The sequence below is a fragment of the Hemiscyllium ocellatum genome, chromosome 28, assembly GCF_020745735.1.
Source record: "Hemiscyllium ocellatum isolate sHemOce1 chromosome 28, sHemOce1.pat.X.cur, whole genome shotgun sequence".
Classification (NCBI taxonomy): Eukaryota; Metazoa; Chordata; class Chondrichthyes; order Orectolobiformes; family Hemiscylliidae; genus Hemiscyllium; species Hemiscyllium ocellatum.
Window position 1 is genome coordinate 8,877,236 of NC_083428.1, and position 27,984 is coordinate 8,905,219.

At 42.7% G+C, this 27,984-nt stretch overlaps 1 protein-coding gene and 1 long non-coding RNA gene across 3 annotated transcripts in view; one reads left to right on the plus strand and one right to left on the minus strand.

Annotated features, from left to right (window-relative positions):
• Positions 1-24,825, minus strand: part of LOC132829247 (uncharacterized) — a 31,347-nt gene extending 6,522 nt beyond the window's left edge. Inside the window, exons 1-3 of the long non-coding RNA XR_009646224.1 lie at positions 24,678-24,825; positions 24,438-24,492; positions 3,737-3,963 (exon numbers count right to left, since the gene is read on the minus strand). This is a non-coding gene — a long non-coding RNA (uncharacterized LOC132829247). The remainder of the gene's footprint in view (positions 1-3,736; positions 3,964-24,437; positions 24,493-24,677) is intronic.
• Positions 23,860-27,984, plus strand: part of haus8 (HAUS augmin like complex subunit 8) — a 151,738-nt gene continuing 147,613 nt past the window's right edge. Inside the window, exon 1 of one of the 2 annotated variants that reach the window (XM_060846617.1) lies at positions 23,860-23,978. The gene's annotated coding sequence lies outside the window, so the exon portion shown is untranslated. Of the gene's footprint in view, positions 23,979-25,804; positions 25,885-27,984 lie in introns of those variants that run through there. The other variant, XM_060846618.1, reaches the window with a different exon arrangement.

A 27,984-nucleotide genomic window follows, 5' to 3' on the forward strand; every position in this document is an offset into this window, starting at 1 on the left:
GCATTTTCACAACCTCTGGAAGTGAAGGAATTTTACAGCAATGAAGTATTTTTGAAATATATAGTTATTGTTGTAATATAACAGACCAAGGCACCCTAAAGTGCTTTACACCATATGGAGCACATTGAAAGTGCAGTCACTCTTAGAAATTTCCAACTCTCCTATAACAGCACTTTCCAAATCTGTTAGGAGAAGGGCAGCAGACAGTTGGGACATTACTATCTTCCTCTCCAAAGCATGCACATGGTAGATTGGCACTTCTAATTGCACTTCCTTCATTGTTGCTGGATCAAAATCCTGGAATTCCCTTCTGCTGTTGGCATATCTGCATCACACATGCTGCAGGGATTCAAGAAAATAGCTCATCACTGCCTTCTAGGGCAATTAGGGATAGGAAATAAACATTGGTCATATAGTAATAGAGCACAGAAGCAGACCCTTCTGTTCAACTCCTCCATGCCGACCAGATATCCCAACCCAATCTAGTCCCACCTTCCACACCTGGCCTATATCCCTCCAAACCCTTCCTATTCATACACCTATCCAGATGCCTTTTACAAATGTTGCAATTGTCCAGCCTCAACCACTTCCTCTGGCAAGTCATTCCATACATGCACCACCCTCTGCAAGAAAGTGTTTCTCCTTAGGTTCACGTGGAATAAAAATGTTAGAATTGTAATCGCCAATTTAAGCACAGCAAACTCCCACTAGTCAAATAATCTCAAACAGGCCATTGTTATCACAGTCATCCACCCACTCAGTTCTCACTGAAGTGCGACGGGAGGGGGGGGTTCACATCTATTTTCAAACCTTGAAATGGTGTCACAGTTGGGAAATGTTTGGGAAGCACTATATTAGTCTATTAGTCATTTTAAAATTGCATGGTGTATGTGAGACCTAATTTTAGATTAATTGATTGTCAGGTATGTTTAAAAAAAGTTCAAACATTTTTTTTGACTTCTCTCTTCCCATTATATTAGAGGATGGTGATATGTTTATTGACCTTTTTAATCATTCCTCCCAAGCATGCTATTAGCATACACATACACTGACTAATAAATTCTGGATTAGTGGTACTGGAAGAGCACAGCAGTTCATACAGCATCCGATGAGCAGTAAAATCGACGTTTCGGGCAAAAGCCCTTAAATCAGGAATACAGGCATAGAGCCTGAAGCGTGGACTGACTAATAAAGACCATCCTGGGAATGATTAGAAGTGGGATTTGTTTTTTTCTCTTTTTGTTTTCTTTCTTTCTCTTTTCTTTGTTAAATTATGACTATTGTATATATGATTTAATTGTACATCAATGTTTGTATTTGAGAGTTTTGTTTATTTTTGTAAATTTGCAAAAATGTTAAATTTCAATAAAAATATCTACAAAAAAAAAAGTGGGATTTGTGGGTTTCTTAAACTCTTTCAAGGGATGTGGGTGCTGCTGGTTAGTCAAGCATCTATTGTCCATCCCTAGTTGCCTGGAGGACAGGTGTCAACCACATGCTGTATGTCTGGATTTACCAAACCAGGTAAATATGGCAGATTTCCTTCCCTAAAGGACATTAGTGAGCCAATGATAAAAAAAAATCAAGTAATAATTAAATCTGTGAAGGACTGGCAAGATGTCATCTTCTAATCTGTATTGCAATGGAGTTACCTTCAAATAAAGTTTGACTGAATCACTGTCCAAAATATTAAATTTATAAGTGGGTGCTATATTGCTGATTTCTACGTGTTGCTAGGTGACTGAGGATTAGTGGCTCAAACTGATATATTGGTCTATAGCTCGCTTTGTGGAAGAAAAGAAACAAGCAGGACTAGCAGTGATTGTACTGTCCTGGGTGTCTGTTGGTTTATATGCAATTTGCCAAATATATTGCAAGAAATAGTTTGAATTCCTGTACCATGAGACTTGCATCGATATAATCTTGCTGTCATTTGGGCTATGCAAGGAACAGGGAGTAATCTCTCCCCAATGTCCTGGCTATTATTTAAAATTTAATCAACATAACTGGGAAAAACAAACAAACAGTGATTAACTGATGACTTTAATTGAGTCTGTGCAAAGATTTGTGTGTGCAAATTGGATACAGCTTTTTCTATATTACAACAGTCATTACACTTCAAAAAGAACATAAGTGTCCGCCAAGCCCTTTGAGGGGTCCTAAGATGTTTGAGGAATCAAAAGATCTTTTTGTTAAAATTAAACAAGATCTCCAAAGATGGGAGGCACTTCCAGTCTCATGGTTGGGTCAGATAGCGCTTAAGATGAATATTCTCCATCATTAGCTATACCTTATACGGATGCTCCCCCCGATTTTCAATAAACAAACACTCAGGAGACCGACGGTTGGTTCAGCTCCTTTATCTGGCACCGTAAATGGGGGGGGGGGGGCGGGGAGGAAGGAGCGGTTGGGGGGGTGGGAGAGGGGGAGGGGGTTGAGGAAAGAAGACCTTCTGGACATTAAAAATGACCAATTACACTCGCTTTTGACCTACGGGAGTGATTGGGTTTGGGTTTGTGGGGACCCTTTTTCAATATGGCTAGATATCGAAGCCTCCCAGACAAGGTGCCCCCTTACCAGTTTGCTGTTTTTGGACAAGGTGAGGACAGTTAGGGAATATTGCCATAACCCAATCGTCATCAATGCTGTTAAAGCACGGAGGGCAATTTGGCAGAGGGAAGGTAATATTGGCAAAGCATCTTTGTTTACACCTTTAGTGGGTATGCCGGGATTTCAACTGGGTATGATAGATTCAGGATTTAAACATTGAGCAGCTAGGGATATATCTTGCATGGGTGACTTATTTGAGGGAGATGTAATGATGTCCTTTGATCAGTTAGTACGGAAGTACGAGTTACCTAATAAAAGATCTTTTTGCCATTGTGGATCTGGTTGAATATCTGTGTGTTATTGGACACCGATTGGCTGCTGAAATACTACATGTAATTTTGGTTGCAATACTAAAAAATAAAGATGGAATGGCACAGGGGAGAGAGCACAGAGATTTTGTTTCTATTATGCTTTCACGGGATGAGGATATCACTGGCTAGCTTGCTCCCATTTGTTGCCCATCCCTAAATCCCGAGAAGACAGTTAAGAGTCGACCCATTGCTATGGGTCTGGAGTCAAATGTAGCCAGACCAGGTAAGGATAGCAGTTTCCTTCCCGAAAGGACATTAGAGAAGCAGATGGATTTTCTCAACAGTCGGCAATGGTTTCATGGTCATCATGTGCCTCTCAATTCCAGATTTTTATTGAATTCAAATTCCATCATCTGCCATGGTGGCATTTAAATCCAGACCCCAGAACATTAGCTGAGTTTCTGGATTAACAGTCCCCAGTGATAATATCACTAGGCCATCACCTCCCCACCCCAGCGATTTACAGGGACGTTGTCTCGAGAAGAAGGTTTTAGCTCTGGGGACAATCTGGATGGGCTGGATGCATTTTCTTCAGAATAGAGGATGCTGAGGAGAAAGTTAATTCAATTTATATGCACAAAATGGAGAGAGAGAGAGAGAGAGAGAGAGAGAGAGAGCGCGAGAGAGCAAAATCCTCAATATCTAAAAAGATTCTTGGAAATGCACAACCTACAAGGCTACCGACCAGGAGTTGGAATGTAAGATTAAGCTGAATGGGTACTTTCAAGCTGGTGAGATAAGCTGGGCTCAAAGGTTTCCTTGTGTTCTGTGAATTTCTGTTATTTTATAATTTCTAATATTGGTGTTTATACTACCTCTCTTTAAGACATCAAGATGTTCCCAGAGTTTTGCCTCTCACTGGTCCTTGTCTCAGTTTGTACTTAATGCAACACAGAGACTGCTCACATTCACTGCACAGTGTCATGGTCGAAGTAGGATTCTTGTCAGCTCTTGGTTGATCTGTTCTCATCCTGAGGCAACATTTTCAGGACTGCTCAGGAGATTGGGCACAGGGGCTGCATGTAGAATTCAAATGAAAAACCTGTATCAATAGAAACAAGGAGAAAATTGAAGGGAGGCTGATCGGCAAATTTGTCTCCAAAACAGCATTTAGTCTGAGAGCCATGCATTTGAACATTGATTTATTATAAGTTCCTTCTATAAATACTGGGCAAGCTGCCACATCTATCGACCTTCTGAATTCTCTGATTCATCACACTATTCCCGAGGCTGACATTAAAAGCAGAATCACAGAATCACTACAGAAGCAGGCCATTCAGCCCGAGCATCCCACCCAGGACAACCCCCCCCCCAACCTCCTCATCCTATCCCTGTAACTTTTCATTTCCCAAGGCCAACCTACCTAGCCTGCACACCCCTGGACACAATGAGCAATTATCATAGCCAATCCACCTAATCTACATATCTTTGGGCTACGGGAGGAAACCAGAGCACCCAGAGGGACATAAACAGACATGGAGAGAATGTGCTAACTCTACACATTCAGACCGATAGACAGACAGACAGACAGACAGAGTCACCCAAGGCTGGAATTGAACCCATAACCCTGGCACTGTTAGGCAGCAGTGCTAACCACTGAGCCAGGTAAATGAAAACATATCTGTTAGGTTATGCAAGTTTGGGTCTTGTGAACTTCTACACTGTTCTGGGAGAAGCTATTTCTCCAACAATCAAGACTTAGAGCTCAGACAAGAAACAGTTCAAGAACTGTTAGCATCCAAAACCAGGGGTCACACAGTCCACAGACACAGACCATTTAGGACTGAGAGAAGGAGAAATTTCATCACCCAGATAGACAGAGTAGTGAGCCTGTAGCATTTCCTGCCACAGAAAGTGGTTGGAGGCCAAAACACTGAATGTTTTCAAGAAGATGGACAGAGTTCTTCAAAAGGTAAAAGGTGAGAGGTGATGGGGAGATACTAAGTACAGAGCACTGAGTTGGAAGATCAGCTATGATCATATTGAATGACGTAGCAGGCTTGAAGGGCTGAATGGCCTACTCCTGCTCCTATGACGTAGGAGATAGTGGCAAGTGTGAGAAGCAACAAGTCTCCATTTTAAACACAAGCAAGGTGGGAGCATGAGCAGAATGATCAGAAAGAAAAGCCAACCATTGCACCAATAGAATAGAAAAAAATGGGAGGCAGATAAAACTTTTAGGTGGCAGATGTGTGAGAAAAGAGTTATCACTTAACAGGAAAGATAGATGCAGGAGCCCTACAAGCCTTGCGGGAAATTGGTTTCTAATTTTTCTTTAAAAACTTGTTCTTAAAGGAGTTGGAGTCACTGGTGACACTTATTCCTGATCAATTGTGTTTAATTCAGGAAATTGAGAATTAAATACTTGGTGTGGAAGGAGTCACTTGGCAAGTTGCCTTCCCTCATGGGCTTTAGCGAGCAACTGAGTCTTTAATGATCATCTGACAATTTAATGTTGTAATTTTTCAACTCATCATCACCAAAAGAATCACAAAGAAAAATATTGTTTGGGAAGCACTTGTCATAGTGTTCCCACTCTGTTTGGATTACACAATGGGAATTGCTTAATTCTTTACTAGTTTGCCACTCAATTCTTCCACGTTTAAAAATGTTGAAAAAGTGATCAACTTCAACACAATGTTTATCGGATAAGATGTTAACCAAGGTACAATCTGTGGTCATAACAGATCCCACAACACAAGTCAAAGAAAAGCAGGAAAATTCTTCATGGAGTCTTGGCTAACAATTAAATGAAATCACAAAAAAAGATTACGTTTTCATTATCATATTGCTGTACGACAGCGCGCTTGGTGTACACAAAATCGGCTTCCAAGTTTCCTGCGTTACAACAACAGCTGTACAGCACTTCAAAATGGTCAGAGTTGTGATGGGCGTCATATAAATGCAAATCTTTTTACTGTCATAATAAGTCTTTTGTGTAGACAGATGCACGTTAACGCTACATAAAAGGGATTGAGAGTCTCTAAACAAACGGATTCTGCAGAGACTGTAAATGTTGTTATTGATGGTGCTGGAGTCGCAGGAAGAAAAGAGAAAGCACTTAGAGCTCCCAATTCAATTAATGAGATATCAGTCTGAGCATTTGGTCAATACGCTGAGCTACAGACTCATTTTTTAATGCGCTCCATTCTATGGAGAGAGATTCATCTTTGAGAACACGGAGACATACTGACATGGGAAACAAAACCAGACTGCACTTCAGTCTACTTCCTTGCTGATAATGTAACAAGCAGATTTACTTAATGAGACTTATAATGGAGTCCAGATTACATTTAATTGGTTTTAAGCAAATAATTTTTTTTGCATAACAGATTTTATGTTTCCCTCAATTTTATTCTTCCCCCTCACTTTATCTTATAATTATATGCTTAAAGATCAGCCTGTTTGGATATGTTATGACAAATCTCTGAGCCAGGTGTGACTCACCTTGGTCCAACCCAAACCTGTTGTTGTAATTGTTTAGTTTTCTTTCATGTTGAAATGTAACTGTTAGCCAGGATTGTACGCAGAATTCCTGCTTTACTTTGACTTGTGCTGTGGGATCTTTTATGTTCAAAAATATTTATTCTAACACAACAGGACACCAGATAATCATCAAGACCGGAAACGTCAAGACCATAACCTTCATTGGTTTCTCTCTTCCCATTTTCACTCAGCTGATTTCATCATGTCAGGACTATGACGTTCAGCTCCTCCAGGAGGTGTGGGTGGGGAGTAGGGGTCTGTGATCTACTGGTATTAATCGCTGGATTAGTAATCCTGAGACCCAGGCAATGTTCTGGAGCTGTTGGTTTGAATCTTTTCACAGCAAATGGTGAATTTGAATCCAATGGAGTCATGGAGTTGTACAGCACAGAAAGATGCCATTTGGTCCAAATCGCCCATACTAACCAGATATCCTGAATTAATCTAGTCCCATTTGTCAGCATTTGGCCCATATCACCCCCAAACCCTTCCTATTCATATACCCATCCAGATGCCTTTTAAAATGTTGTAATTGTACCAGCCTCCACCACTTCCTCTGGCAGCTCATTCCATACAAGCACCACCTTCGGAGTGAAAACGTTTCCCCTTATGTCTCTTTTAAATCTTTCCCCTCTCATCTGAAACTTTTGCCCTCTAGTTTTGGACTCTCCCCTACCCTGGGGAAAAGACCTTGGCTAATCACCCTATCCATGCCCCTCATGATTTTATAAACCTCGATAAGGTCACCCTTCAGCCTCCGATGCTCCAGGGAAAACAGCCCCAGCCTATTCAGCCTCTCTTTGTAGCTCAAACCCTCCAACCCCAGCAACATCCTGGTCAATCTTTTCTTAACCCTGTCAAGATTAACATCTTTCCAATAACAGAGAGACCAGAACTGAACACAGTATTCCAAAAATCTGGAATTAAGAGTCGAATGAAACCATTGTAAACCTTTGGGCTGAAGACATTCATTAATGTCCTTTGGGACGGAAACTTGCTGTCCTTAACCAGTCTGACCTATGTGTGACCCAGACCCATAAGGATTGTTTGACTTGTAACAGCCTTCTGCAATGCCCTAGCATTCATGTGTAGCAAGAACAGCTAAGGACAGCAATAAATTCTGGCCAGGCCAGCATTGTCCATGCTCCATGAATGAAGTTTTAAAAAAATATCCATCTCAATGTTCAATTAGTGCATTGCTTATCTGTATCTTAACTCCAGCTACCTGGGCCAAAATCCTGGAATTCGGTTTCTACACACCAACAACTGAATTGGTTCAAGACCATCACCACCTTCAAATGAAAAACTAAGGTCTGTGTGACTAGCAATGCCCACACTACATTAAAAAAACAAACAATTTGCCTTGGTGCCTTAATCTTTCAATCAGTTTTGAAATTTTCAATTGACACTCAGTCTCAACAGCTTCCTGAGAGCGAGTGTTCCAGGTTTTTGTTACCTTGAGTGGGAAGAAATGTTTTCTGACATCAGCTAGCTTTAGGTTGAAGGCTCTTGTTCTGGACCAACTACATCAAGCTAAATATGGTCCCTGCATTTACCCAATAACTTCTTTAGTAGAAACATTGAAAACAGAAACAACAGTAGACCATTCGCTCCTTTGAGCCTGCTCCGTCATTCATTATGATCATGGCTAGTCATCCAACTCATGCCCTGTTCCTGTTTTCTCCCCAAACACTATTTGATATCTTAGAACTGTATCTAACTCATTAAAAACTTTCAATGTTTTGATCTCAACTGCTTTCCTGCAGTAGAGAATTTCACAGGCTCAGCACTTGGGGTGAAGAAATATCTTCTCTTCTCCATCCTACGTGGACTATCCAGTATCTTAGACTGCAACCTCGGAGCTGGAGTCCAGAACCAATCACTGAAAATCTTCTACCCTCAAGATGATATGACTTCCTTTATTGGTCAGAGCATTGAGTATAGGCATTAGGACGCCATTTTATAGCTGTACAGGACATTGGTTAGGCTACTTTTGGAATATTGTATGCAATTCTGGTCTCCTTCCTATGAGAAGGATATCGTGAAGCTTGAAAGGGTTCAGAAAGAATTGACAAGGATGTTGCCAGGGTTGAATGATTTGAGCTACAGGGAGAGGCTGAATAGGCTGGGGCTGTTTTCCGTGGAGCGTTGAAGGCTGAGGGGTGACCTCAAAGGTTTATCAAATCATAAAGGGGCATGGGTAGGATAAGTAGACAATGTCTTTTCCCTGGGCTGGGGGAAGGGCAGAACTAGAGGGCATAGGTTTAGAGTGAGAGGGGAAGATATTAAAAGGGACCTAAGGGGCAATTTTTTCATGTGGAGGGTGGTGCATGTATGGAATAAGCTGCCAGAGGAAGTGGTGGAGGCTGGTACAATTACAACATTTAAAAGGCATCTGGATGGATATATGAATAGGAAGGGTTTGGAGGGATATGGGCCGGATGCTGGCAAGTGGGACTAGATTACGTAAGGATGGACGAGTTGGACGGAAGAGTCTGCTTCCGTGCTGTATCTCTCTATGACTCGAAGAGAATATAAGCCCAGTGACATGAAATCTGGCCTCATCAAGTGGATACTCAGTTGAAGTTCCAGATAAAGGGCTACTTACACACTGGGTTAAAATTGGACTAGAATCTAAGACTCTGCTAGTACAGGGGGCAACTTGGCACCTGATCCTGCTTTCAGCAATATGGCAAGAAAAGCAATGAAGGAAATGCAAGATTTGTTTTATTTTGTCTTTAAAGACTTGGAACCCATTCCTGGATCATCCAGGTTTCTCGGTTCCACACACTGACCAAGACTCTTCTGAGATGACATATGACTCCACAGTCTCAAGTTTTTTTCCTGTAAATGTTTCTTTAGCTCTTTAAATATCATTACGGCCTTTCCACCCATTATGAAACCACATTAATCAGCTGACTTCAGGTTATTAAAACACAAGAGAGCTCTCCTCTGGTTAACAGTACGTGTATCTCAGCCACACGGATCAGAAAGATCTTGGGTTCAGTCATTGGATTGTGCTGACTGAGCTGGTCCAAGATAACTTTCAGCATAGCTGGAGCTGAACTGGAGAAAAATCAGCAGCTTTCACCAATGGGAATTCCTGTCTCTGCTACATTATGTACAAACGAGGTTAGATGGGAATACGGTATTTGAAACACTAACAGGGTTGAGTCACAGGAGTTACACTGGAACACTACAATGCCTATGGGCATGGCCCTCAACCAGACAATGGAGTTTTGTAAATGGTTTCCCTCCTCTCAGGGGTTCCATGCCCTTTTGTTGAATTTGCATTGTCTTCTTCCCCTCAAACAAATGCTTTGTCCTTACAAAATACTTCCCATCTCTAACCTCCTCCTCTCCAAAGTTCCTGAATATGATAAAACCTCCCAGATTAAATTCTTTTTTTTCTGGGTCTGGAACTCCAGGTTTGTAAATCCTCAAATCAGGTCCCTGTCTCTGCCACAGTACTAAAACACCTCTCAATGTGCCAGTGCCAAAAATTAATTGTTTCCGCTTGTACTTTTCAGTCTGACTTGAGCCTTTGACACAATAGATGACTCCCATCATCCCCTTATGGCTCTCCATGGTCATCTCGCTTACTAGGACCATTGTTGACCAGTTCCATTTTTTCTGTACAGCCACAGAATCACAGGTGTGGAGCACCACTTCCTGCTTCCTCACCATGATCTCCCTTCTATTTCCCTTTAATAACACAATTGTAAACAATTAGTTTTCACAATTATGCTGATGGAACCCAACTCTAACTCAGCACTACCATGGGATCTTATCTTCACAGATGGAGATCACTCAGCCTCACATACATAATTTCCCTGGAGGGCAATCTAATCAGTGGAATACCCTCCCAATATGGGGATATCCATAGCTGGAGGTCTTGTGCTACAAAGGTAGTACCCGTATCTCTGGGACTGAATATAAATCCCACCTACTCCAGAGGTGGGTAATTGAATCAACCTCTTCAAAGATGCTAAGAAAATGTACTTCCTTCAGGTGCCCATCCCATTTCATTTTCAAACTAGTTTCTGTTTTCATCATCCTAGTGAACGATGAGTATCTACTTCAATACCATGAGCACCCATTTCCATCTCAAAAACATCAGAATCTGCCACCACTGCAGTTCATCTGCTGCTGGAACCCTCATCCGGAACATTGTCACCACTAGATTTGCCTATTCCGAGACGCTCCTAACTACACTCACATTCTACCATTTTGAGGTTATCCCAAAAAACTCCTATTTTGCACGTCCTAACTTGCACCAAGTCTCACTCACCCATTATCCCTCTACTCACTAACCTACCTTGGCTCCTTGTTAAGATACGCAATACCTCATTTTGTTAACAAGAATGAGAATTTTAAGAAAACTGACCCATGGCCTTGATGCTTCCTATCTTTGTCAACTCTTCCAGCTCCTCAACCTTCTGAGGTATTTAATTCTGGTTCCTGGGCATTCCAAATTTTAATTAGGTAACCATTGGTGGCTGTGCCTTGAACTGTTAATATTCTAAACCCTGGAAATTATTTCCCTAAATGTTTTGAACTTTCTCTTTCCTTCAAGAAGCACCTATGGAAGTTTAAATTTAGATAAATGCGAGGTATTGCATTTTGTTCAGGAAAACCAGGGCAAGCCTCATACACTTAATAGTGAGGTCCTGGGAAGTGTTGCTGAACTGAGGGACGTGGGGATGCAGGTGCACAGTTCCTTGAAAGTTGTGTCACAGGTAGACAGGGTGTTTGCCTTCATTGGTCAGAGCAGTGAGTACAGGATTTGAGGCATCATTTGCAGCTCTACAAGACATTGGTGAGGCCACTTTTAGAAAACTGCGTACAATTCTGATTAGCCTGCTTTAGGAAGGATGTTGTTAAACTGGAAAGGGTGCATTAAAAAAAAATGTACAAGGATGTTACAGGACTGCAGAGTTTGAGGACTTTGGAGGCTGAGGGATGATCTTATAGAGATTTATAAAATCATAGTTAAAAGTGACTCAACACCAGGTTATAGTTCAACAGATTTATTTGGAAGCACAAGCTTTTGGAGCACTGCTCCTTCAACCACCTGAAGGAGCAGCGCTCCGAAAGCTAGTGCTTCCAATTAAACCTATTGGACTATAACCTGGTGTTGAGTGATTTTTAACTTTATACACCCCAGTCTAACACTGGCACCTCAAAATTATAAAGTCATAAGCGGCATGGATAAGATGAATAGCCAAGGTCCTTTTTTCCCCTGGGTAGAGAGAAGTCCAAAACTAGAGGGCATAGGTTTAAAAGGAAAGGGGAAAAATTTAAATAGGACCTGAGGAACAAATCTTTCACACAGAGAGAGTGGTGCGCTTATGGGATGCACTGCCAGACGTGGTAATGGGGGCAGGAAAAATCACAACATTTTAAAAATGTATTTGGACAGGTAACAAATCGGAAAGGTTTAGAAGGATATGGGTCAAATGCAGGCAAATGAGACTAGGTCAGTTTGGGACGTCTGGTTAGCATGGATGAGTTGGACCAAAGGATCTATTTCTGTGCTGTATGACTGTTAAAACTTAGCTCTTTGTCATCATCCCATTACTTCCTTACGTGGTGGCTTCAAATTCAATTCAATGACACTCTTGAGTCTTTGAACCTTATTACATTAACCCTCATTTTCCCCATTTCTAGCAAATATCTGTGCGGGGGGTGGGGGGGGGGGGGAAGAGGCGTTGGAGGTGGCAAGAGACGAAACAGTAAAGGTCTTTCCTCACAGTCAAGAAAACAGAAGATGTGACGGCACAGTCAGGGAGCTGATTTTCACTTCAGAATGCAGAGTAGGGGTACCTGTCTTTCTCCAACATCTACTTACAGCCCTAAATAACACCAGCTTGGATTACTTTCTCCAATGAAAAAACCCTAATGAGTACAAAGAGTGAATGGTGCACAGTAAACAGATCACAAGATAAGTTCCACAGAAGACAGCTCTTTGGGCGATTTGATTTCATCGATGAACAAAGGTTCAGGCCCAAAGGCATTTTGTTGAAATCCATAAAATGATCCCAGTGTAAAACAGAGCTCTCTGCACCGAGTTACATTTCATGACTTGCAGTGTTTCAATAGGCTTAGCCGCAACATAAAGACTCCAAATACATTCCATGGCCTACAAGGCTCATCTCCGATTTCAAATCCTTCTGGGGCCTCTCCTCTCCCTACCTCTGTAACCACCTGGTATCCAGGCACATCTCCAAGTTCCGGCCTCTTAAACATCCCACCCTTTGCAAAGAAGGCCTTTCAACAAACAGACAGACAGCCTTCACATTCTGGCCTGTGCAGTATGTTATGGCAGTGGAAGTGGATTGAGGTCCTTGATTCCCAGTTAAGTAGGCTCTTGTGGGCTTCAATAGGACTCCGGGTGGCTGGACAAGTTGGCACTCCACCCACAACCACTCCAAATACCCACGCTTAGGTAAATGGGCCAGAGACGGATAGAAAGGTGGTGGGATGGGCACGCAACATGTGTGCCCTCCCTCACTGCCTAAGTACTGTAAAATGCAGCCCTTATTACTTGGTTGTGGCAACAATGCAGAGGTGGAAGAATGTTTGCCTATTATAATCCCATCTTGAGTAAAAAAAAATTGGCAGTCAAATTTGGCAATGAAACCAAGGTAGGTAGGAAAGCAAACTGTCAAAAGTAATCGAGTCTACAAAGGAGATAGGTTAAATGAGTGGGTTAAAAGAGTGGGTTAAAAATTTAGGAAAATGTGATCTTATTCACTTTGGCAGGAAGAAATGAAAAGCAACTAGAGTCATAGAGATGTACAGCACAGAAACAAACCCTTCAGTCCAACTAGTCCATGCTGACCAGATATCTGAACCTAATCTAGACCCATTTGCCTGCACTTGGCCCATATTCCTCAAAACCCTTCCTGTTCACATACCCATCCAGATGCCTTTTAAATGTTGCAATTGTACCAGCCTCCACCACTTCCTCTGGCAGCTCATTCCATACAATCACCACCTTCTGTGTGAAACAGTTGCCCCTTACGTCCCTTTTATATCTTTCCCCTCTCACCCTAAACCTATGCCATCTAATTTTGTACTCCCCCACCCCAGGGAAAAGTCTTTGTCTATTTATCCTATCCATGCCCCTCATGATTTTATAAACCTCTATGAGGTCACCCCTCAGCCTTCGATGTTCCAGGAAAAACAGCCCCAGCCTATTCAACCTCTCCCTATAGCTCAAATCCTCCAACCCTGGCAACATCTTTATAAAATCTTTTCTGAACCCTTTCAAGTTTCACAACTTTCTTCCAATATGAAGGAGACCAGAATTGCATTCAATATTCCAAAAGTGGCCTAACCACCATCTTGTACAGCTGCAACACAACCTCCCAACTCCTATACTCAATGCACTGACCAATAAAGGAAAGCATACCAAACACCTTCTTCACTATTCTGTTAGGTTGAGAGAAATTGGAAAAGTTCAGGGACATGGAAGTATCTATATGTCCTAGTAGGAGATTCTCACAAGATTAGAATGTAGTTACAGCAAGTCAAATGTTGTCATTTATTGCAAGGGGAATAGAATAACAGTAGCAGAGCATTACTGCTGCTGCACAGAGCCTTGATGAGGCTACCCAGAGAGTATTGTGTATCTAGTTTTAGTCTCCTGATTTTGAAATACAAAAGCAAAACCTGTAAGAAGCAATTCAGACAAATTTCAGTTGACTCGACCCTTGGATGAAGTGGTTATTTTGAGATGAAAGGTTGAACGAATTGGGCCTTCACTGGAATTTAGAAAAATGAAAGGTGATCCCTTATTGAAACATAAGAAAGGTGCTGATAGGATCCGTACACCTCTTGTGGGGGAGACGAGAAGTAGGAGATACAATTTAAACATACAAAAAGAGATCTCCCACTTGAAATTTGGGGGGGGGGGCGGGGGGGGGGGTGGGTGGGGGGGGGGGGGTGGAGGTGGTGGTGGTGGTGTGGAAATGAGGACAATAGTTTTCTCTCAAAGGGTTGTTAGACTGTGCATTTCTCTACCTCAAAGCACTGGAGTCTGGATCACTGAGTTTACTTCAGACCCCGAGATTTTTAGCAGACAAAGGAGTCAAGGCTTAATGTGGGGCCATCAAGAATATACAGTTGAGCTTCCTAACAGATCAGCCACGACTTTGTTGAGTAGTGGAGCAAATTCAAACGCTCTATAACCTACTCCTATTCTGCAGCATGCTGTTGCCGCGATTGGACAGTTGCTAAGACTGACTGGATGGCTGGTTTGCATTGCAAAGTGATGCCAACAGTGAGAGTTCAAATCCTGCTCTGCTGAAGTTACCCTGAAGAACTATCCTTCGACACACCATCCTTCAACCTGAAGTGTGGTGCCTCTTGGGTTAAACACTAATCGTTTCTCTAATGAGAGAAGCAGCACTATGGTTTGATCAGATTAAGGTGACTGTACCTTTGCATCATTTTCAGGTGCAATTAAACCGGAGGAGTGATTTTTTTCTGACATTGCTAAATGTTAAAATTGGGTCTAGAGGTAAGAGAATAAATACATGATTCAATCTCTAACAGTTTTTGGAGATTATAATTATTGAAAGTTCAAAAAGAAAATTAAAAATGAGCATATGACCATTTCAGCAGCTCAGTCAGGTACATAATGGAGGAATGATTCCACAAACAAAATTTATCCTCGAGCAGGTCCCAGCAAAGCTTCTTCTGGTCAGCAAGACAGAGTCTATTGATAAATAATTTATCACCATTCATTGGAAGGCCCAATGGCCCTCCAGCCTCTACCAAATACAAGAACAGTGGCCGGTTGCCTAATGTTCAATGTCAAATTATCGATGGGAAAAAAAACATCCTACTGCACTTAACATTTATTGCCTTGTTCAGTCAATCTCTGGGGCAGCTGCTGGGCTGCATAAATAAACAAGGATACACATTACTTCACTAATCCTGGAAATGTTCTTTAATGGAGAAAGAAGTCGTCCGAGAGAGAAAAGTATTCCCTGGGTGAATTGCCACTTTGAGGTCATGAAGTGCATAGTGTGTTGGATCGAAGGATCAACTAAAATAAAATTAAAAGATTAACATACAATATCTCTTGATGCATTGAATGTGTTCCCGGCATGGATTGATGATCTAATGTGTAAGAGTGCAGTCAAAATTAGTGACACATTATCTTTGCCAAGTTGCTGAGTGCCAGTTAAGGCTGGAAGGACATTTCAACTATAAAACCTTAGGAAATTGGCATGGTCCTACCAGCCCCCTCAAACCTGCTCCATCATTCAATTAGATAATGTTGATAGTGTTGGAAAGTGGCAATTCCCAATCCCTTGAGCTGTCCAATATCTAGAAAGGATGCGATGGCCTAGTGGAATTATTGCTCAACTGTTAATCCAGAGGCCTAGGCAAAGTTCTGAGGACCTGGGCTTGAATCCCACTATAATCAGACGATGTAATTGAATTGAATTCAATGCAAAATTTGGAATTGAGAATCTAACAATGACACAACGCCAATGTTAGAGACAGAAACTGCCATCCTCCCCTGGTTGGCCTACATGTGACTCCAGACCCACAGCAATGTGGTTGACTCTTAACTACCCTCTGGGCATTTAGGGATGGGCAATAAATGCTGGCCTATGCAGTGACACCCTCATCCTGTGAAAGATAAATATATCTAGAATTCAATCAATTTCCACCTTGAACACATTTAATGATAGATCCTCCACAGCTCTCTAGGATAGACAATCCCAAAGACTCACTCCAAATTCATAAATGTCTGGCCCCTCACTCGGCGGTTGTTTCCCTGGGTTCTAGACATCCCAGCCAAAGAAAACAAACTTCCTGTATCTACACTACAGAGCACTGTAAGAATTTGTGTCTCATTGAAATCACAATAAACCCTAGAGAGTACCCAGCCTGTTTCCTCAGAAGACAATCCCTCTATGCCAGGAATAAATCTGCTGAATCTTCACTGCAGTTTCTCTACGGTAAGCGTATTCTACTTTTTATATGGAGACCAAAATAGTTTACATTACTCAAGATGCAGTTTCATCAGGACTTTACACAATTGCAGCAAGGTGGCATGGTGGCTCAGTGGTTAGCACTGCTGCCTCATATTGCCAGGGACCGGAGTTTGATTCCCACCTCGGTATCTGTCTGTGTGGAGTTTGCACATTCTCCCTACGTCTGCGGGAGTGTCCTCCATGTGCTCCGGTTTCCTCCCACCATCCAAAGATGTGCAGGTTAGGTGAATTGGCTATGCTAAGTTGCCCACAGTCAGGGGTAAATATGGGGCAGGGGATTGGGTGTGGGTGGGTTATTCATTCATAGAGTTGGTTTGGACATGTTGGACCGAAGGGCCTGTTTCCATATTGTAAGTAATCTAAAATCTTTAAAAAAAAGACTCTTTAATCCTGTACTCAAAACCTCTTGCAATGAAGACCAACATACTGCTTGGCTTCATAACTACATAGAACACTTCAGTGGTCCAAGACATTCAGCCTTGGACCTTCGGATGACCATCCTCCAAGGTGGACTTCGGGACAGGTAGCAGAGGCTGATAGCTAAGTTCGGTACCCATAGGGAGGGCCTCAACTGGGACCTTGGGTTCATGTCACATTACAGGTGATCACTACACACACACACACACACACGTACAGAGAGGCGCGCATACAGACACCCACACACACCCATGCACTCCCTTGCAGACTTAAGACACTCTGCACTCACTACACACACACACTTTCTCACACTCACAACCCCCAGCCCAGAGAGACAAACACACACAGACAGACAAAGACCCACATGCACACGTATATTTTGTGGGGTGAATTTGTATTGCAGAGTTACATTGCACTTTGCTCAAAAACTGCATACATTCATGTAGAACTCTGAGCTCAAAAACTGCATGAATTTATGTAAAACACTTATCTCACTTATTAGATTAGAATCAACCTAAACATCAGGTCATAGACAGAGAACACAGGGGGCTAACACCTTCAATAGATTGTCTAGCTATCGCCATTTTTAGCAGCTAACCCGAGAATACAACTTTAAAAAGAAGGGTTTTGTGATTTACACATGAAAGAAGTAAAACTATCACTGAATTCTAACAGATGAAAGGCTTAACAGACAATCAATTTTTCAATGTACAATTTCAGTTACATCACACTGCAAATTTTTACTATAAATTTTGTGTTACGATCGAGCCCTCCACTATCACCTGATGAAGGAGTGTTGCTCTGAAAGCTAGTGTGTTTCCAATTAAACCTGTTGGACTATAACCTGGTGTTGTGTGATTTTTAACTTCCATAGAACATAGACTCAGACTCAGTTTTACAGCATGGAGAGAGGCTCTTCTGCCCATTGTCTATGCTGGTCAGCAAGCACCCATCTACTCTAGCCCCATTTTCAGCACTTGATCCATAGCCTTGTATGCAACGATACTTCAGGTTATCCATATACTTCTTAAATGCTGTAATGGTTATCACCTCTAGCATCCTTCCAGGCAGTGAGTTCCAGATACGTACCATCCCAGCGTGAAACAGTTCTTCCCTAAATCTCCACTAAACCTCCTGCCCTACACCTTAATTGTATGCCTCCTGGAAGGGGGGGGGGGGGGGGGAGAAGGGGGGAAAAAGGGGGGGGGGGGAAGGTAACTGAGAATGCAATACATAGATGAAAGCAAGGGTGGGGGAAGGGGGGAGGTGATGGTGTTAGGTTGGAGAAGATGGTCGACAGATAGATAGGAAGGAAGATGGACAGGTAGGACAGCTCAAGAGGACAGTGTTGAGTTGGAAGGTTGGATTTGGGATAAGGTGGGAGAGGGGAGGAGAGTTCAGGGAACTGGTGAAAAAAAAAATGACATTGATCTCACGTGGTTGGAGTGTCCTAAGGCATTCTTCCTCCAGGCATTGGGTTCGGAGAGTTTGGTGGTGGAGGAGACCCAGGATATTTCCACCATATCGGATCTGCTCCCAGGAGGTCCAATTCCACCCAGATAAACTCCTTCAAGGACTGTAATTTCCTCTCCCATATGGTCAATGATGCCCTTCTCCTCCACTTCTGTCCCGAACCCCACCCGTCCAATTGCAAGCACAGAAACCCCTGGTCCTTACCTTCCACCCCACCAACTTCCAGATATAATGCATTATCCTCCACCATTTCCGCCACCTACAGATAGACCCCACCACCAGGGATATACATTCCCTCCCCTATCTGCGTTCCCAGGAGACTATTCCCTCCGCAACTCCCTTGTAAGGTCCGTGCTCCGACCAGCCCACGCTCCACACTCGGCACCCTCCCCTGTCAGAAGTGCAAAACGTGTGCTCACTTCTCCCCGCCTCACCTTTGTCCAAGGAAGTCCCACAGGATCCTTCCACATCCAACAGAGATTTACTTGTCTTTCTACACACATCATCTACTGTGTCCGTTGTTTTCGATGTGGTCTCCTTTACACAGGGGAGACAGGACACCAACTTGCGAAACGTATAGAGAACATCTCTGGAATACACTAAACAACCCCACCGCCCTGTAGCCAAACACTTCAACTCCCCCTCCCACTCTGCCAAGGACATACAAGTACTAGGCCTCCTCCATCACCAAACTCGAACCACCTAACACCTGGAGGAAGAGCACCTCATCTTCCGTTTTGGGACCCTCCAACCAAATGGGATCAATGCAGATTTTAGTAGTTTGGTCATCTCCCCTCTCCTCCTCCACTGCCCCAGATCCAACCTGGCACTGCCCTCGTGAACTATCTTACCTGTCTGTCTTCCTTCCCACCTATCATCTCTCCCCCCTCCCTCACCTTCATCTACCGATCACATTTCCAGCTACCATCCCCCCACCCAACTTCCCCTCATTTATCTTTTCGTCCCCTTGGGCAACCCCCTCATTCCTGATGAAGAGCTCATGCTCGAAACATTGACTCTCCTGCTCCTCGGTTGCTGCCTGACCAGCTGTACTTTTCCAGCATCACTCTTTGTTTCTACCACTTGCCCAGCTTCATTCTCTAAAATTAGATTCAACACTGCCCCCTACCCATTCCTTTTGGGATTATCCACATGGTGGCCTTTCACACTTTAGGGAAATTAAAATCCCCTGCAATAATTACCCTGCCATGTTTACACTTTTGACATCTGCCTGCCCTTCTTGCTCACCCTGACTGGGAGTATGTAGTACACCCTCAACAATGTGACTGTTTCCTGTTTTATTTTTAAATTCTACCCATATGGCCTTAAGTGAGGAATCGTCTAAGATACCATCCTCTTGTAATAATGCAATCTTCAATGTTGCGACACATCTCTTTGCCCTACCTGAAGATTCTACACTTTGGCACATTGAGTTATCAGTCCTGCCCCTCTCTCAACCATGTGGATGGAAATGATAGCATATCCGTGTATTAATCAGCACCCTCGACTGGTCTGCCTTACCCTCAGGACTCTTGGACTAAAATGATTGCCATCAATTCTTGCTTTGTTCCCCAATACCTTTGCAGCTCAGGTGCAACCCTTTGAACATGTACAGGTCCCACCTTTCCCAAAAAAAAATCCAGTGATCCAGGAATCTCCTCACTCTTGCAGACTCTTTAGTCATGCATTCATCTGTTCTAGCCATTTATTCCTCTACAAAGGAGTACGTGGCACCAAGTGTAATCCATTGATTACAGCTAGAGGTCCTACTTTTATCACACTAAATCCACGGGTCTGTTTCTATGCTGTACATCTCTATGACCTCATCCCTCTTTCGATCAGTGTCAACAGAAGCAATCAGAACCACAACCTCTAACTGTTTGCCCTCCCCTTTCAGATTTGTGGCATCCCTGTTCTGTCTCTTCCTCCTTTCTTAAACTGTCAGGTTATATTTACTACCTCCAAATTGACAGGACCCATTCCAGAACCTATAGAATTTGGGAAGACCATCACCGATCACTATCACTTACAATGACCTCTTTCATCACTCAGATACAGATCACCTGGCCCAGGGCCAATCATCCCATTATCCTCTCCAGTGCGACTGTCCTTTTAATCCTGCTTTATTTCAGTTCCTCATTCTCACTGAGCCCCTTGGTTCTCCAGTATTTCTGAAAGGTTTTTTAAAAACGTTTCTCTGTCATTTCCTTATTCCCTATTATGAATTCTCCCATCTCCCCTGTAAATGGGCCCACATTTGCTAATCTTCTCCTTTTCACAAACCTATACAAATTTTCACTAGTCAGATTTTATGATTCTTGCTTATTTACTGTCTATTTTTCACAAATGCCTCAAAAAGTATTTTTTTTTAGAAAAATCTGTTTTTTTGAAATAAATATCAAAATCAAAAGGAACTGTCAGCCCCTTTCTTGGCTAAATAGATCTCTGGGGAGAAAGTGAGGTCTGCAGATGCTGGAGATCAGAGCTGAAAATGTGTTGCTGGAAAAGCGCAGCAGGTCAGGCAGCATCCAAGGAACAGGAAATTCGACGTTTCGGGCATAAGCCCTTCATCAGGATTCCTGATCAGCAACACATTTTCAGCTCTAAATAGATCTCTGGGGCCAATTTCAAAAAGTTGAACAGAAGACATTCTTTCTGGTTGATACACATTTCCTAAACAAAAATAAGGAATGTCTGTCAGATCTTGCTATGTGAAAATTGGCTCCATGTTTCCTACATGACAGCACTTTCAAAAATATTTAAATTGGATATGACCTGCATTGGGACATCCTGAAAATGCAAAACAACAAGTTACTTCTCGCTCTGTAACAGGATACCATCAGGGTTCAGACCTAAACTTGTCCTTTACAACCCTGAACTTGTACAAAGACTCACTGAATACCATCCAAACTTGGTCATTAGTAATGAGGAAACAGGATTAAAAATAATGGGAACGAAAACAAACATACAAAAAGATCTGGGGCAAAGCTTTTATCTTGCTTAATCAAAACTCCCTTCTAAAGTAAAACAGAATTCTTGCCTGTGTTCCAAGATTCCATGAGCAAAAGTCCGGAACAAAAATCAAAATGAACTTTTTGAACAACAGTCTCAGCAGAAAGTCAGACTTCTGACCCAAAATAGATTACACTAGAGTCCTTCTCGGTCACAAAGAGCATTCCTTCCTGGCTCCATTTAAATTACATAAATACTGCAAGCCAGTCTCCAGTATATTTTAACAGGGCTATGTCCAAATGGACTTCTGTACTTACAGTACAGAAGAAAAAAAAGCGACTCAGTTTCTGTTGCCCCGATTGCAGTTGTGTGTTCAGTTAGCGAATTCCAGAAGTTCTTCTCCCTATCTTTTTACCCCTCCCCCATTTTTTTCCTTCCTGTCCTGAAGGTGCTGATTCATTCTGACGCAAAGATCCACAAATGTTCCAAACCGTCAGGGGTGTTGACGGAATATATCATGGATTAACCTTATTTTCACTTTGTGGCAAGGCAGTATCTAGACAGGTTAAACGCAGCATGACCAGGTGAACAGAGAAAGGGTTTAGGAGATATTTATGTAAAGGCAGGTGAGGACACCGAATACTTTACCCAAAACAGCAGTAAGAGTAGAATTCATTGTCATTATTATTAAAATGAATTTGCTGGTGAAGTTACATGAAGTACAGGAGAATGAGTGGTCAACATCAGCTTAGATCAGTTGGGCCATTAGCCTCTGCTATCTATTATATATAATCAGATGACTAAACATTTCCCTTGGTCTTTAAAAGTTGTCTGATGAAAGGGGCAGAGAGCTGGAAGAGCAGCACTGCTAAGCAACATCCTCAGAGCAGATCTGAGGTGCAGGCCATCAGCAGTACCTCATCCTTCCATTGTGAGCCTTGGCATTAACTTCCAGTCAACCTCTTGACTACAAAGGGCATCACAGCAAGTTTGATTGAACAAGGTGAGGATTCAGTCCTGAAGCTGTGGAGTCCCAACTATAAATTTTACTGTCTTGTACATCACACTGGCAATTGTAGCAAGACTGGGAAATCCCACTCTTTTTCTCGGTCTAAGGCTGTCCTTCAAGACTGGAATTTATAGGACTCGAGGTGACTAAACAGTCTAATTCTGGAACCTACATTTTGAGCCGTTATTTTGCTGAAGAAAGCCAGTGGGAGGCTCTTTCCGTCGCTTGCATTTAACTCCATCTGGAACTGATGGATTTGCCCAAAATGTTTGTCACCTTCACACACAATTCCTCTCCAGTTTGGTCAGTCTGAAGGGGCAAGAGATTCCTATGAGTGGACAACGATGCTGTAATCTTTCCAGGAAAACTTTGAGGATATCCTTGAAGCATTTCCTTTGCCCTCCTGGTAACTGCTTGCCGTGACAAAACTCAGAGTGGAGGGCTTGTTTTGGAAGTCTTGCGTCAGGCATGCAGACTATACATGGTAAGAACATCTGAAGTTTGCCTGTGAAGAGGCAGTCACTGGCTTCTGATCAGGAGTGATTTTGAACTCTGAATATTTGTTTTGGGAAACATACTGGTTTTTAAAGCCAGTTGTTTGGAACCAAAACCTCTTCTGATCTTTTATGTGGGTGATAGCTTAACCACAAAAGGCAGGTTTTCTGGGTGTAAATAGCTTTTAAAAACTCATAGCAAGCACGAGAAACTCTCGTCATGTTCACAAGAAGCTTCACACCATCCAAGACAAAGCAACCTGCTTGATTGGCACCATATCCACAAGCATCCACTCCTTCCACCATCAATCTTCGGTATGCACTGATGCGACTATCATCTACAAGCTCCTTAGGCAGCACCTTCCAAACCCACAACCATTTCCATCTAGAAGGACAAGGGCAGCAGATACATGGGAACACCACCACCTGCACATTCCCCTCCAAGCCACTCACCATCCTGACTTGTCATCATATCGCCACTGAGTCAAAATCCTGGAATTCCCTCCTTAAAGGGCACTGCGGGTCAACCCACAACAGGTGGATCACAGTGGGTCAAGAAGGCAGCTCACCACCACCTTCTCAAGGGTAACGAGGGATGGGCAATAAATACTGGCCCAGCCAGTGACACCACATCCCACAAACTGAATAAATAATTTTTTAAAAAAAATCTTAATGTCACCTTTTGCCAAGAACAGATTTCAATTCCAGGGTTATGAATTGAATTAAAACATCCCCCCAGCTGTGGTAATGGGTTTTTAACCCACACTCTCACTACACATGCCACCAGCTCTGCTCCTTGCTCAGTGTCAAGCTAGCTACGTTCTAATCACTGGCCACAATGCTCCCGGCACCAGGAAGAGGGACATCAGAAAATGCCCCAGAGCTCCCCACCTTAGTCGTTGTTACTCAATGGTCCTGACTTGGGGCGTGTAGGTGTCAGATGAAAACAGGAAGTCTCCATGTATGGACAAATAACCGGTTAATCCTCCCATGTCAACAAGTCAACGTGACGGAAAGCCAAAGGAGAGCAGAAATGAAGAATATACTTTTAAAAAAACTCCAGCAAGACTCAAGCCTTTGGACGGGAGGGGCATTACATCACATGAGTGACCACAAACTCGATTCCAAATTAGGGAAGGTTGTTCAGCGATTGTATGGACTCTCCGGAGAATGGGGACCTTTTATGATGTTTTAAAGAGAAAAAAAGGTAAATATTAATTTCTCGTTTTAAAAAAAAAGTCACAAAAGACGGCGCTATAAAGCAGCGGGTGATGGTTCAAATAGACTTCGGGCGGCAAGAAACATACAAATAACTCAGAAAAACTTCAACACTCACTAAGTACAAGTTGGTGAATTTACATCCCACACTCGAAAATGCTGCCCCCTAATCTGAGGGGGATTCACAAGATAATATTTGCGTAGGTTACCGAGCATTCTGGTGTATAATAACTGACAGCTTTAACCTAACACGGAATAATTAACCTGCACTATCTCCCAGTTAAGCAGCATTTTGAGTCCAGTACATTTATAGTAGTAATACGAGGGAAGAGAGAGGGAAAGGATGGTTTGCGGCATAATAATACTCCAATTATTAGCGTCCCACCCAGGGAGAATACAAGTTAAATAAAGGAGCACCACACTCTATTTAACCAAAAACCCAACTTACCTGCCAAATACATTCAATCGTCTGCAACCAAATATTATCGAGATCCTGGGGTTTCCTAGAAATGAGGATGAAAACCGACTGAACTGATCAACAGCGCCTTCGAAGCATAATACAAACATAGAATTACATTTATATCAGCAAACCGGTGACCTGTCACTGGCTTACCAGTTAATGCAGCAGCGAGAATTTTATTAAATGGGAGGGAGACACAGAGAGAACAAATAACAAGATTTTACTCACACTGCATGGGTGGTCACTGCTCCCATCCCATTAAGCAGAGGATCTTTCGGTTCCTTGGAGACTTTGCTCTCTCTCTCTCTCTCTGTTTGTTGCCATCAAATTAGCCTCCAGACTGAGAGGGAGAGGCTATACCTCCGCCGCCCACTGCACCCGAGGCTCACAATCATTTTGTTTATGATGTTGGGTGTTTTTTTAAAATTAAAGACTGCTCAAGATTCCTTGAGGAAATAGGTCACGGCTGCAATCAAAACATATGGGCCTAATCTTTCAGTAAGAAAAAAAAATCCCTCTTGCTTTTAACTCTGTCTAATAAAATTCACAACCGCCCCACCCTTGAAAGTTGTTGGTTCCTGTAAATTCTCCTCCAAGCCACACATCATCCTTGACTTGGAATTATATTACCATCCCCATCACTGCCACTGGGTTAAAATCCTGGAATTCCCTTCCAAACAGCATTGTAGGTCCCTAAATCCCCAAGGACTGCAAAGGGTCAAGAGAGGTGTCTCACTGTAGTCTACTCCATGCCAAAAATATAAGAATGAGGAAAGGAGTAGGCCATTCAGCCCCTCCAGCCTGCTCACCATTTGATTCATTCATCAGAAGTCACATGTTATCAAGTTATAATCCAACAGGTTTATTTGTAATCACAAGCTTTCGAAACACTGCTCCTTTGCCAGGTAGCATGATGGCTCAGTGGTTAGCACTGCTGCCTCACAGCACCAGTGACCCAGGTTCAATTCTGCCCTCAGGTGACTATTTGGGTGAAGTTTGCACATTCTCCCTGTGTCTATGTGGGTTTCTTCTGGGTGCTCTGGTTTCTTCCGACAATCCAAAAATGTGCAGATTAGATGGATTGGCCAATCTAATATTGCCGTTAGTGTCCAGGGATGTGTAGGTTCGGTAGATTAGCAATGGGAAATGTGGGGGGTCTGGGTGGACTCAATGGGCCTATTGGCCTGTTTCCATACTGTAGAGAATCTATGTGAAAGGTTACAGAATGGGAGCCAGCTGGGAGAACGTTGGTTAAGTCAAAAGGTAAGAAAGTCAGTGACGATTGTTTTTATACAACAGATGTACGGACAGGTCTACATGTTGATTTTAGCCAATGTGCAGGATGGCCATGCTCACCTGAAATCCCAGTCATACAGAAGTTGGAAAAGCTGGTGGTAAACAGAAGAAAGAGCGGAATTTAAATTGTTTTTAAACTGTAAGTAAAGTGATAAAAGTAAAAAATGAGGTCTGCAGATGCTGGAGATCACAGCTGCAAATGTGTTGCTGGTCAAAGCACAGCAGGTTAGGCAGCATCTCAGGAATAGAGAATTCGACGTTTCGAGCACAAGCCCTTCATCAGGAATAAGAGAGAGAGAGCCAAGCCGGCTGAGATAAAAGGTAGGGAGGAGGGACTAGGGGGAGGGGCGATGGAGGTGGGATAGGTGGAAGGAGGTCAAGGGACCCTCACCTTGACCTCCTTCCACCTATCCCACCTCCATCGCCCCTCCCCCTAGTCCCTCCTCCCTACCTTTTATCTCAGCCGGCTTGGCGCTCTCTCTCTTATTCCTGATGAAGGGCTTGTGCTCGAAACGTCGAATTCTCTATTCCTGAGATGCTGCCTAACCTGCTGTAAAGTGATAAAAGACCAGGAGTGGACTGTCTTCTTACATTCACAAGCTGTGGGCATCACTAAGAAAGACCAGTATTTGTTGCTCTTCCCTAATTGATCCGAATGGCTAGCTCAGCAATTTCAGAAGGCAGTTCAGTGTCACCACATTGTTTTGTCTCTAGAATCATAAGGAGGTCAAACCAGGTAAGCACAATAGATTTCCTTCCCCAAAGAGCATTGGATGGGTTTCTAAAGCAGTCAAGACAAGGTAGGCATTAGTGGAGGTTCCTTCCTAAAGGGCATTAGTGAACTAAATGGGATCCACAACAATTGATGATAGTTTCATAGTTACCATTGCAAGACCATCTCTCACTTCCAGATTAATTCATTGAATTTAAACTCACCATCTGCTATTGTGAAGCTGCCTCCACAATCCTGTGACATTACCACTGTGCCACTATTTCCCTGACAAAACCTATCTATATGACTCACTGGATAAACTCAATGTCTGGTGTGGGACACAGTTATACAAACCAGCTTGATGCGAGAATAGATCTTCAATCTGTATTCAGTTAACCAATCTTGTTCCAGGGTAACAGTGTGGGCACTTTCATTCTCAGTTTCAGGAAGGAAAGAATTCAGACTGTGATTCCTGCACTTGATTAAGTTACCTAAACTCTTCTCCCTGGCCTCACCCCGACATTGGATTGTTGAATGAGTGTGCGAATGGCCATGATCCTCACTGGGCAATCCAGCACCTCTGCACGAACATGAGTCAGCACTTTAAGGAGAATTGGGCGAACATCGGAAGAGGCACAACAAGGCTTTCATCCTTTAAAAGCTTTATTGCTTTCACCCACCTCCTAACAGATACAGAACATTGGAAAGATCTGTTTTGATGGAAGAGTAGACCTATTTAATATTTGCACATGTGCTTATGACAGGCACAGACCTTACTAAAATTTAGCTTACTACCTCATCAAATCATCCAAATTTGCTTTGGTCTACAAATCTGTGGTTTCTGGAATCACACCAGATCATGTGATTTCAGATTTAAGGCTGTCAGAGTTGACAGAAATGTAATAGTCTGGTTGAGCCAGTAAACCAAGACTAAGCATGTGTTAAATGGCACATCCAGAGGATGAATGGATTGATGTGGTTTCTTCATCCAGACTAAATCTTACTGAGCTGGGTCCATTTGCGGAAGGCTAATAAATTTGAAATTTCTATACCATTGCCCTTCAATGCAGCAAGAGCAGATTCAGGCTCAGATAAGATGGTGGCCAATGTTTGGAAACATGTCAATGTGTGGTCAGATATGTGGCTGTAGGTTTGGGCTCATTGGCCTCAAAAGGACCACAGAAACTATGTCCAGGGACACCGAATTTCCTAGGTGGACAATCATACTTGTTGGCAAGTGATTGCCAACAATGATGTTCTGGGTTATTTAGAGAGATAAACAATTAAAATTTCCTATTCAAAACTCTGTATTGACCAGCTTTTGCATCTTCATTAAATTAGTTTTGTTCATAATTTTTGTTTTGTTTAAGAAAGAATCCTGGTTAATGGATCTTGTTAGTCTGTGCTGTATGTAGAGAAAGTTATATTAGGAGCTAAGTGAAACAATTGATTTATGTTGTGACCTGTGGCATGGTGGAATTTGAGTTGAGAATGTGGAGCTGGAAAAGCACAGGTCAGGCAGCATCC